General features: G+C 38.3%; 1 protein-coding gene across 1 annotated transcript in view; it reads left to right on the top strand.

Moving 5' to 3' along the window:
- Positions 1-464: 464 nt before the first annotated feature.
- The window catches only part of LOC122803597 (transforming growth factor beta activator LRRC32-like), a 192,071-nt gene continuing 177,993 nt past the window's right edge, over positions 465-14,542 (top strand). Inside the window, exon 1 of the mRNA XM_044073298.1 lies at positions 465-853. The gene's annotated coding sequence lies outside the window, so the exon portion shown is untranslated. The remainder of the gene's footprint in view (positions 854-14,542) is intronic.

Below are 14,542 nucleotides of genomic sequence, written 5' to 3'. Positions count from 1 at the left end.
GATGCAATGTCAACATTGCATCTGCCACACTGGCCTGAGTAATGGCTGAAAATGGTCTGTAGACCAGTCCGCCGGCTGTAGTAACAAATGTTTTTGTTCTTCATAAAATTAAACTGCATTACATCTGCTGATTATTGCACTAAAACAGTCTGCTTACAAATTATCCAAGATACTTAATAGTTTAAGGAAGAAGAAATAAAAATGAAGGAAATATTTAAAGAAAAAATCATTTTAAGATGTGGAAACGCTTGAAAGGTATAAAGCATTATTGTTGGCAGTAGTTTTAAATATGAAACCTGGAAATGTTACAGAAGTAAAAACCTGTTGATTTGGTCAGCTCATATAATGGCAAGGCTAAAATAGCAACATTCCATTGTTTTATTCTGTCCACACCCCTCTGAACACACAGGCACACAGACACACTCACACAAGTATATCATTCCATGTGGGAGCATAGCGTCACTCCTGCATCATCTGAAGCCGGGAGTGAGATAAACTACTACAGCTTTCAAGGGCTTGTAATTTTGGAAAAATACTTTGATTTATGTCATAAAAAGAACTGCCTCTGTGTGTTTCTCATTCCAGAATAGGGCAGACATTAGGACCCTGCACAAAAAGTCACAAGATGGAAAACGTAAGGATCATAATTGAGTCCAGAAGGGGTCCCATATAAGGATGTTAGGAACTGATGCTTCTCACAAGATGTGCTGTCTTTCCTTTCCATGTGCAGCTATGGCAGTGTGTTTCAAGTGGCCTGACAAACACCAGAACCATGTACCTCAAAGGATGAAAATATCCTCGGCCAACTGAAATGAAAAGCTGGATATAGGACTCAGGCTACCTCTTATTAAAGGTACTTTTTTGCCTATTCCTACTCTGTTCTATGTTACTGTATGGCAAGTCAGCATTGAGAAATACAATGTGAACACTGTACTAATGGCAAAAAAAACTTTATTCATTATATACTGATCATTATATAAAAAAACAAACTGTAATGTTTGCTTCTGTACATCAGAAAGAATAGATGAAGTTAACAGCTGTTTCTCAAGTATCTATGCTTCCTTGAATTTCATTTCCTGGAAATAACTTTGTACCGTAGTGTACACTCATATGCACTGTCTTAAAGGCACTCTCTTTTTTTTGTCTTTTTCTGTTTATTTTGCTCAGTGTTCATGTTGTTTCTGCTATCTTTGTGCACAGCTTAGCACTTTCCAGTGGGCTTTGTGACTTCTCAGGTGATCTAACCCCCATTGAAATGAGAGTCATTCATTTTCCTTTGTTCTATTCCATGTGATTACAGACCACCACTGATATTGTGGAAAGTCACATTAAAATGAATCAAACAAAGGTAGAATATCAGTTTTCAAGAGCTAACAGAGGCAGAGACCTGGTTCCACTTACACTGTGGGAAAAAATAACAAATGAGGTGCATATCATAAATTCATGAGAATGGAAACTCCAAATGCAGTGGAAACATGTGCCTTCTGAGTCAGATAAAGGTTACATTCCGCATTTCTGTGCCTGTACATAAATTCACAAAGTTGAATTTAATGAAGAAAAACTTAAAGCATGCAAATGTTTTTGATTAGTAGAGTTCTGTAAAAAAATCACATAAAATGTTTACAAATAGCAGTCTGCTAGCTTAAATGCTGGCTACAATTTTCAGTAAGGTAACTATAGCAACTCTGTATTTTACCATTTAGGTTTTATGTTTCTTTTTTCATAACTGTTGGCTAATGTAGTAAAGGACAGCCACCAATGTTTTTTTTCTTTAATCTTTCTGGTGACATAGTTAAACTGCTAGGTTTACAAGTAATGCAAGGCTTCCTGCCTGGCTCCTCTAATTTGCCACAATATTATTGTCCTTAATATATTTTTCTTTATTGAGAATAGTAGAGGTGGTTTAAGGCTGGTAAAGTGAAGTTTATTTATATCTCAGACAAGTTTTTGTATGCAATGGATTGCACATATGGCTTTGGTTTTATCTGGTAGATTATATACTTCTAGTAATTTTGTATGCAATGGATTGCACATATGGCTTTGGTTTTATCTGGTAGATTATATACTTCTTGTAATTTGAAATCTCAATGTTGGCTTGTTTTTCTTCTTGCTAATATTTTTCATTCTGTAGAGGCTGCAGAGGCATGCCTGGACTGTGAACATTTTGATTGTGTTAGGATAAAGAATACATATACTGTATTTTTTAGCCTACTGTGTGGGCATAAGTCTGTTAATTAAATTGTTTTAGAGGAACCTTAGCTGTATACATTTCTGTATACTCTGCTCTGAACTGCAACAAACCATAGACATTCTTACACAATCATTCTGTAAATTCCTGAATAGCACATGTTTTGAAGGACTGCTTCTCAAAGAAGAATGGTTACATCTCTGGTAATCCTACTTAATGGTTTTACTGATTCATTTACTTAAAAAAAAAATAAAAAAATAAAAGTTTAAATGAGTTAACTGAAAACTTCTGAAATTAGAATCTTTCATTTACTGTTTTTTTTTTTTTTTTTTTTACAAAGTAGTCAATTTGCTGTCCAAGTCATGTATATCCTTGTAACAGTAAGCTGACCACATTATGTATCTAAACTCATCTTCTGGGACAGTTAACCCATTGGGCAAAAGTACTACAAATGGTACATTTGGTTACTGGAAATCATGCCTTCTTTCCAGGAAGTGGATATGTTTTATAGGTTCATAGGTGATTATTAAACTAATGGCCCTGTAGCCTTTACAAGCCTAGCCCATAGGATTACCCTGGCATCGTCACACCCGACCTTAGTTCCCAGTACCTCTGTCGAGTAAAGCCACGGGAGTGATCCCTGGGGTGAATTTTCGATTTCCCATCCACTCATCCAAATTTCTCTTGAAGAGGGCCAGTGAGGTGCTTTGCTTGACATGTATGGGAAGTCTATAATTTAATTCTCCAAGGACAGTCATCCAGCCACATACATGGCATTTATCTATCATCATGTTGTGCAAGGTCGGACATTTTTTGATGTGAGTAGCTTCCAGTAGTGGTCCCTATAGCATCACTTATTCAGTAGTCCCTATAATATCAGTTGTTTTGTCATCTCACCCATGAAAGTGGTCCTGTCATCTTACTTTAATGGCTTCTCAACCATGCTAACCTTCTAAAGATTTGGGTTATTTTCAGATTAATGTCAAAGACAAAAGTTCATGCACTGAGATGATGCATCCTTGTTTTATACAGCAAGAAAATGTTAAATCTCTATTACTGTGAAATGTCACAAATCCATTTTGTGACATTTGTTAACAGGAAGAATGGACCGAAAAGGTCCAGTTTTAGCCTTGATCTAGGCAAAAGGCAAGTAGATTTACAAACACCGAAACAGTCATATATATACAGATAAACAGTGCGCAAATGATCTAACCATTTACAGCTGACATATGTACACATGCTCACAAGGCATTTATAGACCAAGCAACTATAAAGTAAACTAAAAAGCTGTTCACAAGGCATTTACAGACCACTCAGCAATAATTTAAAGTACCAGGCAGCTCGGTAAATCACAACTCCACTCACTACATATTCCTCAGAGTAGGCAATGTGCAAGTAACATCATTACTCCCCACCTTCTTATAGAAAAAGCCTCTTCCAATATTGCCCCTTTGATACAGAATAGTCTACCACAGTAAATCAGGAAATGTTAAGGAAGTTCCAACACAGCTCTGTGAACACTTCCTTCATTCCTCCGGGTGTGCCAGTTTTATGTATATGCTAGCTAAGTTGCCTTCTTAAAACCTCTTTCTTAATTTTTATTTCAACAGTATAAGTTCAGTCACTCAGTTCAAGGCCACTAATCTCCCTCTGACCAACCTCATTTCCTGATACTCTTACATTCATTTCTTTTTAATAGCATTTCATTTCTGTTTACTGTCCAGTCACAGGCTGGACAGCCAGGACTCTTTTTCATGTACTCTGAACTACTATGCTATATGTATACTTTATTGTAATGTCCTTGCCCCTGGCTATGATGCCTTGAGATATGATCTAGCTGTAGTGTTATCATCCGAGTCATAACTATATATGTACTATATACATTACAATAAAATAAACAGATGATCTACAATGAAACCTGATCCATTCTGAAAGCATTGCCAAACTGTTGCACACTCTTGAGTTTGTAATATTGCATCCATAGGTTCATAGGTTCATACTAGGCTATCTGCCCTGGGGCAATTATAAGCCTAGCCCGATTCTGTATGGCTTACGCCACCCCTTGATTTGAGTATACTGTGCCCTTTTTAAGGTTTAGTTTACTGTGCCTCTGTCTAATAGTGACACGGGAGTAATCCCTGGGACAAACCTACGATCCCCCATCCACCTATCGAGATTCTTCTTGAAGCGATTCAGTGAGGTGCTCTACCTCACATGAACTGGAATTCTATTCCAGAGCGAAGGGAGCCTCTGGGTTATGAACCTGTCCCTCCAGCAAGTTCTATTTATTTCTGTGCTGAGGTTCAAGTCCCTCGAACGTGTGGCTCTAAGGGATTTAGATTTACTGAGGTGGAGCATGTCCATTAATTCTGGATTTGACATAGATTTGAATGTCAGGCATAGATCGCCTCGAAGTAGGCGGTATGCAACTGAGTAGAGCTGGAGTTTTTTTAACTGAGCAGCATATGGCATATGTTTGAGACCCTTGATCCTCTTGGTGAGATACTTTTGGGGTTTCTCTAATTGCTGCAGGTGTTGGATAAGGTGCATCCCAAAAGGGGCATTGTATTCTATGATGGGCCTGATGAGGGATGAATAAAGGGGCATGATTACCTCTCTTGATCTAGATGTGAAACCCTTCGTGATGAGGTGGGCTATGTAGAAGGTCTTTCTAACCACTTTGGCAATGTGGTTTTCAAAGGAGAGATTGCTATCAACTTGGGTCCCCAGGTCCCTAATAACTTTCTCTGTACTTAATGGGTTTCCGTCTATGTGGTAATTTGTGGGTACATTGTTTTTGCCAAAGGGTATGACTATACATTTTTTGGCATTTAGCTTTAAACCATGGTGCTGGCACCAGTTATCTGTCTCTGTGAGACCTTTTTGAAGGATGTTTGTGTCAGCTGGAGAGTTGATTATGGTGCCCAGTTTGCAGTCGTCTGCGAACTTGGTGAGCCATAGTCCTCCAACGTTTGCCTGTACCTCGGAAAAGTATATACCGAACAAGAGTGGTCCCAGGACAGAACCCTGTGGGACGCCACTTGTGACTATCTTGACTATGTAACTTAATTAACCCCTTATTCAAGCAATCTGTTAAATATCTGTTTATTTTGTACATCTTCCTCTGAAAAGGTTACCACAGCTAATTGTCTTGGAACCAGTTAACTGACCCAGTTAACTAATAAATAAAAAAAATCTGGATATAAGTGAAATATGTGTCTGTGTTCAGATTTTAACAGAGGATTCTCATAATATCTGAACATGTCTTATTTCGTTCTTTTGACCAAATATTTGACTAAATTTAAAATATAGGTGTGTATATAATAATACATTGTTTTATATATATATATATATATATATATATATATATATATATATATATATATAAGCAGTTTCAGTAGCTAAGCATGCATCAGATACAGTTAGGCACATTTCAATTAATAAATGTATGTTGTACATATAAGCAAACTTAGCATCACGTTAGATAATTCCATGATATATAGAATGCTGTCAGATGCTCTCAAACTGTCAAATATAAACTGTCAAAATAAGAACTATGCATCAACGTGCATAGCTTTAAGTTATACTGTGCTCTCTAGAATACAAAATTATAAAAAATATTCAAATGTTAAGCTAGTGCTGGGGAGTACATGCAGAAACATGCATTCATTTGTATAATCTCAAGTTCTGCAAAAATACCTAACCAAAAGATACTCTAGAATAAATAAATAAATAAAATAATTAAATAAATAGTAGAAGCAAAGTATAGTTGAACTACATTAAAAATAAGGATATCTGAAGTGACGCAGAATGAATGAAATGCATATGCTTGGTGTAAGAATTAAGCTGCATATTATCCCTAATGGGTTCCATAAACTAGATCGAATTTTCACTAATTCGAAATAGTGCATGGAATGCTCACTGCAGCAAAAGTGCACTTAATTGAAAGTGCACTTACACGAAGTTCAGTACAACGAACGGGTGTTGTACTGAACTTCCATGCAGTACTCACGGACCTTAGGGTTAGGGCACAGGTCATAGTAAGGGGATAGCCCGTAGGGCTATCTCCTTACCATGACCCATGCCCTAACCCTAAGGTCTGTGATGACTGCAGTGCAGTGAAGGAAATAGCTATGTCCTCCACTGTGGTGTGATAGTCATGAACCTTAGGGTTAGGGCATAGGTTAGGGTAAGGGGATAGCTTTACTAACTATCCCCTTAGCCTAACCCGTGCCCTAACCCTAAGGACCATGACTATCACACCATAGTGGAGGACATAGCTTGCTTTTTATGTCCTCCACTGTGCTGCGGTGTTTTCGGTGAAGTGCACTTACTCAAAAGTTCACTTTCATTAAAGTGAACTTTCGCAGAAGTGAGGCTTCCTATTACATGTTCGAAGTAGTGAACGTTTGTTCTTGTAATAGGAATCCATCCCTAATATATGTTGTTCTGGAACATTCTGAACAAAATGAGTATTATATCCAGCAGTGAGCCCACGAACAGAGATGACATTATTACTTACCTGGCATTTGTTGGCAAGGCTGAACAGTATTACAGCCTCACCTGTTATAGAAGTGATTGAGTCCTAACCTTCTCAGGGTCTAAGACACTTGTCAAGTGAGAAACAATGTTCCAAAAATAGTCTGAGCACTAATGGGCAGAACAACAAATACGCTCTTTATTTGTTAACGTTTGTCACTGAATGTAGCCTGTTTTAAATGAAGACCCAGGCTGGTATTTATAAGGAAGAAGAAAATTCTTCTCACTTTTCAATAAGAGTGAAGCAAGTTTTGTTGATCACTACTGCAGATGGATGGGACCTCAGTTTAATGTTTCATCCAAGGGAAAATACCTCAGGAGTTCTGCCTTGTACTGGAACATTAAATTAAGTACTTGATGTCGAAACTGAAACCACAGCCCAATGATTTTCAAAACTTCAAAGGTGAGTGTGCAGTCTACTGAATAAATGATGCGAGGTAATAATTCAGATCTTTGTAGAGTAAGCCAGTGCTCTCCACTTTTAGCTTCCATAGGGAGTTACTAAGGATTCAGCCCAGAAGGCCACTAAAGAGCCTAGCTCAAATCCTCAATTGCCCCAAAGCGCTATCTGATTAATTAACTTGCTCAAGGCCACACAGCAGGTAAATGAAGGCATAGACAGCCTTAGGCATAGGCCAAATAGGTGGCCAACTAGGGCACTGATCTAGCAAGGGTGCTTTTCCAGTAATCTGGATAGTGTAAGCAGACTAGGATGGGGGCACTGTGTGGTGTTGGGGGGTGCTGTGGAGACCTTTTGCCTAGGGCATCAGTTAACCAAAGGCCGGCCCTGATAAAGGTCGAAAGATTGAAACCCTGTGCTGCTGGAAAAGACAGCAGTTCATTAACAAGTTAGAGCTTTAGTCCTCCTACACTAACAGCTAGAAGAATAAATGTGGTTCCTGAGGTAACGCTCTTGCATAGTTTTGCAGAAATATGGCACTTGAGAGCTGAGGAATATTCTGTTTTATGCACCACTACCTCTTTGCCAAGAATGACTCAGTGTTATTTGTTCCTAGTGTTCTGAGTGTTATGGACAGAAATACAGCTACCTGATGACCTTAGCAGTTAGACAAGTGTCCCTAGACATCTATAATATTCAATGAGTCAGATATCAAGGTATGTGACTGATGTCAGTGGTCTTTTGTATGCTCCCATCAAGAGGTACTTGTTAAGTTTGGATGAGGTTCTGAACAGCATGTTTTTTTCCCCTAGCTTAATAACAAGATTGTTGAAAGACAACTATGATATGATAGATCAGTAATTATTGGGTTTGTCTGGCAGTTGGCTTGGTGTAATGAGGAGCTGATAATGAGCTGTTTCCTGCAGTCCTTTGGTGCAAGGTTTGATTCTCTCAGCCTCCAATGCCCAACTGTGTGACTCTGAGAAAGTCACTTAACCAAACACCGCCCCAAGTGGGGTCTGAAAAAGGTCCAGGGAGATCAGTGCTCTACCCTGGAAAACAAATGCAATAAATATTGGGATCCCTCTATTCTTCTTAGTAATGACCTCTAAAGTCAAATGTAGCTGAAGGAGCAATTTATGACTCTCCATGTTAAATGTCTTGCTCTTATCAACAAAAAGAGATCCCCAATTAATGTGTAGTTGTCAATGTTTACAAGAATGGTATCTGAAGAAAGTCAAAGGAATGCATGTGTGTTTATCTTAGCTAAATCCATGCAGTAGTTTGGAAAACATTTATGTTTATGTAATAGTTTCAAACCTTGATGGAGACCCGCGGTGGTGGTGCTGCGGTAGCGTTGTCGCCTCACAGTAAGACGCTGTCCGGTTCGATTCTCAGCTAGAGCGTCTTCTGCATGGTGATATGCGTGAATGGGCATACCTTCATTGAAGGTTGTGCATCAGGCCTGGCAAGCTGGTACGTAAAAATCAACTGCCAATCATTAGCAGACCGGAGTTCCGCTGTGGCGACCCCTAACCGGGAAAAAGCCAAAAGACACAAACAAAGTTTCAAACCTTGATGGCAGACCACTTTGTCAAGTATATCTATGGTGGAATGACAACCTCTTTTGCACGTTATTTCTTCTGTTTGAGTGCCAGAACAGGTTCCAGCTTCCCTGTGACCCTGACTTGTATTAAGTGCTGAATGGGGATAAGGAAAAATAAATGAATAAATATTAAAAATCTCAAAAAATGTAGCTAGATAGTATGTTTCAAACAAATAGTTAATGAAAATTGTTAGTTTACTACTCAATAAAATGATTGGTTAATACCTCAACCCCACAGTAACACAATAACTGAAACTGTATAAATTTACAAGCTGATTTTGTTTTGTTTTCTTTTTTTTTTTTTTGCTGATCTTGAGGTAATAAAACAGACAGACCACTGGATATAAACTAATTGTTGATAATGATGAAAAGTAGAACACACTCAGTGGAATAAATGCCTCTCCACTCAAATAAATATATTAAAGTAATAAGCAATAAAGATATGGCAGAAGCAACCATGCAGCAGCAAACACAAACTTTTCCTGTTGAAATACGAACTTCCACTATTGACACAAAATCCAGACTTTATTGGTGTACATGCTAAGCGCTTTCACAGTCGCTTCATCAGACCAAGACACACCTATCCCAAAACTCAGTCCTTATATAGTATCTCAAGATTATTAGTTGATTGAATAATGATTAATTAACATATTATTGTCAACTGTATAAATATATAAATAAAATTCTATTCATTTAAAACCTGACTATTGCAAGTATAGTCATCCTATAAAACAAGTAGATCTAAATAAAACATACATATATAAAACTTGTATAAAATAGTATGAATACAAGAGGAAGTATAGGATGTGTATGTGAGAAAAACTGCTTGCATTGCAATGCTTTAGCCAAACATGTAATAAGCCAGTGTGACTCTCATAATTTCAGTTTCGTAGTCATAGACACAGTTACATCCATGATTAAACAAGGAGGCATCAGAAATGGTATGGAAAAGAAAGAGATAAACTGGATTCTAAGGTTAAGAGCAGACAGAGGCATAAGACTCAACAAAAGAGCCTCCCTTAAACCCATTTTGAAATCTCGCAGATTATAGGTTTATCCTAAACAAAGTAGATCATTCACTTCAAATTCCATATCCAAATGTAAGCAGTTTTTCTCACATACACATCCCATACTTCCTCTTGTATTCATACTATTTTATATAAGTTTTATATATGTATGTTTTATTTAGTTCTACTTGTTTTATAGGATGACTATACTTGCAATAGTCAGGTTTTAAATGAATAGAATTTTATTTATATATTGTATACATTTTACAATAATATGTTAATTAATCATTATTCAATCAACTAATAATCTTGAGATACTATATAAGGACTGAGTTTTGGGATAGGGGTGTCTTGGTCTGATGAAGCGACTGTGAAAGCGCTTACCGTGTACACCAATAAAGTCTGGATTTTGTGTCAATAGTGGAAGTTCGTATTTCAACAGGAAAAGTTTGTATTTGCTGCTGCATGGTTGTCTCTGCCATATCTTTATTGCTTATTACTTTAATTGCTGATAATATCTATTTGTTAACCAGATAGGCCCACTGGATACACACTCTCTTTTCATGGGTAACCCAAGAGTAACGTCTAGTTAAATGATTTGCTCGAGGTCACACAGTACGCAGCAAAAGCTAAGGAAATCACACCCTGTACTACAGGAATGAAAGCTCACAAACTTAACCTCTGCACTAACTGCCAAACAGTTCACAATTAAGCTGCTGTCATGTTTACTTAATCCTTTATTCAATTTTTATTTATTTTTACAAAGAGAATGCAGCAACTGTGTACTTGAGTTTTGTAGTCTATTTTTAAACAGCAAAGTAAATAGGTCCGGAACTGAATGACTATATGTAGGCTTTTCTAAGATACTGGGTTCCCGAACACAAAGAACATCACTAGTGTGTGGCTAAGGTGTTGAGGTGAAGCTAAGCCTTTTTGTGACAGATCCCAAGACCTTTAACAAAGGAAATATTGCTTGAGAAATTTAATAAATAAAATTAACAAAAAAAGACCCAAGTAAACTGATTCAGTTGTCTTTAGTGTGGTAACATGGATTAATTGTAAGAAAAAGCCAAATCAAACTCCACAGCACTGCACATACTCTGTCACACCAACTCTCATAACTCCTAGAACCAAACCCCACAGCAGTGCGCATGCTCTGTCACACCAACTCTCAAAACTCCTAGACCCAAACCCCACAGCAGTGCACATGCTCTGTCACACCAACCCTCATAACTCCTAGAACCAAACTCCACAGTACTGCACATGCTCTGCCACACCAACTCTCATAACTCATAGAACCAAACTCCACAGCACTGCACACGCTCTGTCACACCAACTCACATAACTCCTAGAATCAAACCTCACAGCACTGCACATGCTCTGTTACACCAACTCTCATAACTCCTAGAACCAAACCCCACAGCACTGCACATGCTCTGTCACACCAACTCTCATAACTCCTAGAACCAAACTCCACAGCACTGCACATGCTCTGTCACACCAACTCTCATAACTCCTAGAACCAAACTCCACAGCACTGCACATGCTCTGTCACACCAACTCTCATTGCTCCTAGAACCAAATTCCACAGCACTGCACATGCTCTGTTACACCAACTCTCATTACCCCTAGAACTAAACTCCCTAGCACTGCACATGCTCTGTCACACCAACTCTCATAACTCCTAGAACCAAACCCCACAGCACTGCACATGCTCTGTCACACCAACTCTCATTACCCCTAGAACCAAACCCCACAGCACTGCACATGCTCTGTCACACCAACTCTCATAACTCCTAGAACCAAACTCCACAGCACTGCACATGCTCTGTCACACCAACTCTCATAACTCCTAGAACCAAACCCCACAGCACTGCACATGCACTGTCACACCAACTCTCATTACCCCTTGAACCAAACTCCACAGTACTGCACATGCTCTGTCACACCAACTCTCATAACTCCTAGAACCAAACCCCACAGCACTGCACATGCTCTGTCACACCAACTCTCATAACTCCTAGAACCAAACCCCACAGCACTGCACATGCTCTGTCACACCAACTCTCATAACTCCTAGAACCAAACCCCACAGCACTGCACATGCTCTGTCACACCAACTCTCATAACTCCTAGAACCAAACCCCACAGCACTGCACATGCTCTGTCACACCAACTCTCTTAACTCCTGGAACCAAACCTCACAGCACTGCACATGCTTTTTCCTTTCAGGCACCTACTCTTTTGTAAGCTCCTCCCCATCTACCTAAAGTAAATAAACACTTGATCCAAATTCAGAATGCAGACCAATGCTCCTGCTTCAGCATAGTACATGTCACCTAACACTCTATCCCTCTCTCCTTTCCAAGTCTCTTCTCCTCTCTCAGATTCATTGAAGGCTGACCCACTTTAGAAAATAATGCGTACATTGTGCGTTTACTCTTCTTGTTGACCAGAATGCACATATACAGTTTTTTTTCTATGTGACTAGTCTGAACAATTCTGTTATTGCTTACATTTCTGTATTTTTTGTTTGTGAAATGTTTTGTATTTTAGGATTGAGCCTGAAATTGGTCAGTATTGATCAGTGCATTACAACAGTAAACTAATGTTAATTAATTAAATAAATAAATAAAATACATGGTTCCTATGAGGTATACAGCATTCGACAGCCTAATGCAAACTTTGGCAGTTACAAATTAATGAAACATTCAAAAACAAAGAAATCATGATATGATTATTCACTGTTAGAAAAGGGCAGAGATACAAGGAAAGACCAAACCACAACCATGCCAGGGAGTACAATTGTCCAATGACTATTTTAATAAAGTCTAGTCAATATACTGAAATAGTGTGCTAAGGCACTGACATAACTGGATGACTGGGTCACAGCAGTACTTTTCATAAGGACTGAAGTATTGTTCTACAAAGTAACTGAAAATGTTTTTGTTTCCTGTAGAAATGTTTTCCTTTCTTGGATTACAAAGAATCATTCCCAAGGAGAGACAATTAGCAAGGCATATGTGACAACATTAAGGAATTTATATGTGGAAATTGACAAAATAGATATGTCAAATTCTGAAATTATCTCAAAAGGCAAATATAGACACTAGTATCCTGGATAACAATGTTTACCAGGAAATTATACTTCACGTTATTCCTATATATCGTCAGAGTATCATTTCATGGTAAACACAGTCATGCTAGGTATTTTATGGACCTTTTTAAATTTGGGGAAAAATAAACGGAAACTGTTTCATTTTTTCAGTTGTAAGTAAATGATGTCAAATAAATGTTTATATTTTTTTTATTAAGTTTAAAACTAAGGTGCTTAGTTTGTAGAGTGGTGTTCCTTCCTATTGCTTTTTAATTCTCCTGGTAGGGGTCTCCTGGTAGGGGAACTGCCACATACTTAATTAGTTTATATTGTTATTTTGTGCTACTTAGCTTAACAAGCTGTGTAACAGAAGGCACAGCAGTAAAATAATTCTGTAAATTATGCCTTTTTGTCATTTAGCAAATATCATCCATGTATAATAATTTGCAGCGTCACTGACTCAATAAGTAGCATACTCTCCTTTGGTGTCGAAGGCTGCGGGTTCTATTCCACACCAAGTAGATCAATTGCTGATACTATAGTGCAGCATAAGGGGGTGCTACACTTGTAAGTGTGTCATCTTTCAGATGAGTCGTTAAACCGATGTCCCATCTTCTTGAGTTGGTGATAGTTCAGGTGGATGTACAAGATCTCACTAAACTTATCAAGAACAGTAGGGTAATTTCTCCAGTGCCCTGACCTAATTTCCCATAGTCGTATAAACACCATCTCAGGTGTTCCCTGAAAAGAGCCCACTAGCCTAGTGGGACTAACTCAGTCAACAAAGGATAATTAAATGAAAAATAAATATATTAGCTGAGTACTAATTCTACAATATCTTATGAAGCTTATTGTGTAGCTTCATACAAATTGTAAAGAAACAGTTTTCACAAAAGAGTAACAAAGTGTAAAAAAAGATAAGCAGAACTGTTAATGACAGCTGTTAAGAGTAAGACATTAAAAAAAATTGAAAAGTGAAGGTACAAAAGAACAAGTGTAAAATATGTGTAGTGGCAGCAGCTGTAATAAAATAAGTGCCTTGGCTAGATCAAGCAGTCATATAGGTTCATAGGTTCATAGGTAGGTACTAGGCTATCGGCCCTAGGACCTATATAAGCCTAGCCAAAAAGGTTCCCTGGCTTTCGCCACCCAAGAAAGTTATTTTCCTGTGCCCCTGTCAAGCAGTTCTGCAGGAGTGATCCCTGGGGTGAATTTTCTATTTCTCATCCAGTCATCAAGATTTTTCTTAAAGAGGGCAAATGAGGAGCTTTTCTTGACATAAATGGGTAGTTTGTTCCAGAGTAGGGGAAGTCTCTGGGACAGGAATCTATCCCTCCAGCATGTTCTGTTTATTGTGGTGACAAGGTTTAGGTCCCAGGAGCATGTGGTTTGGAGAGATTGGGATTTCTTTAAGTGTAGCATGTCCAACAGCTTTGGGTTTGACATAGCTTTGTCTGTTAGGCATCAATCGCCTCTGAGCAGGTGATATGCAATGGAGTAGAGCTGGAGTTTTTGAGACGGTCTGCGTATGGCATCTGTTTGAGGCTGGTAATCCTCTTAGTGAGGTATTTCTGTGGCCTTTCCAATTGTTGTAGGTGTCTTGTGAGATACATGCCAAATGGGGCATTGTACTCTATAATGGGTCTGATGAGGGATGAGTAGAGAGGAACAATGACCTCCTTTTTTGTAGAGCAGAACCTTTTTG

Source organism: Protopterus annectens, chromosome 5.part1, assembly GCF_019279795.1.
Source record: "Protopterus annectens isolate FY-2018-M chromosome 5.part1, PAN1.0, whole genome shotgun sequence".
Lineage (NCBI taxonomy): Eukaryota > Metazoa > Chordata > Ceratodontiformes > Protopteridae > Protopterus > Protopterus annectens.
Note: the sequence above shows the minus strand (reverse complement) of the source record. Positions and strands in the feature narration are given on the sequence as shown.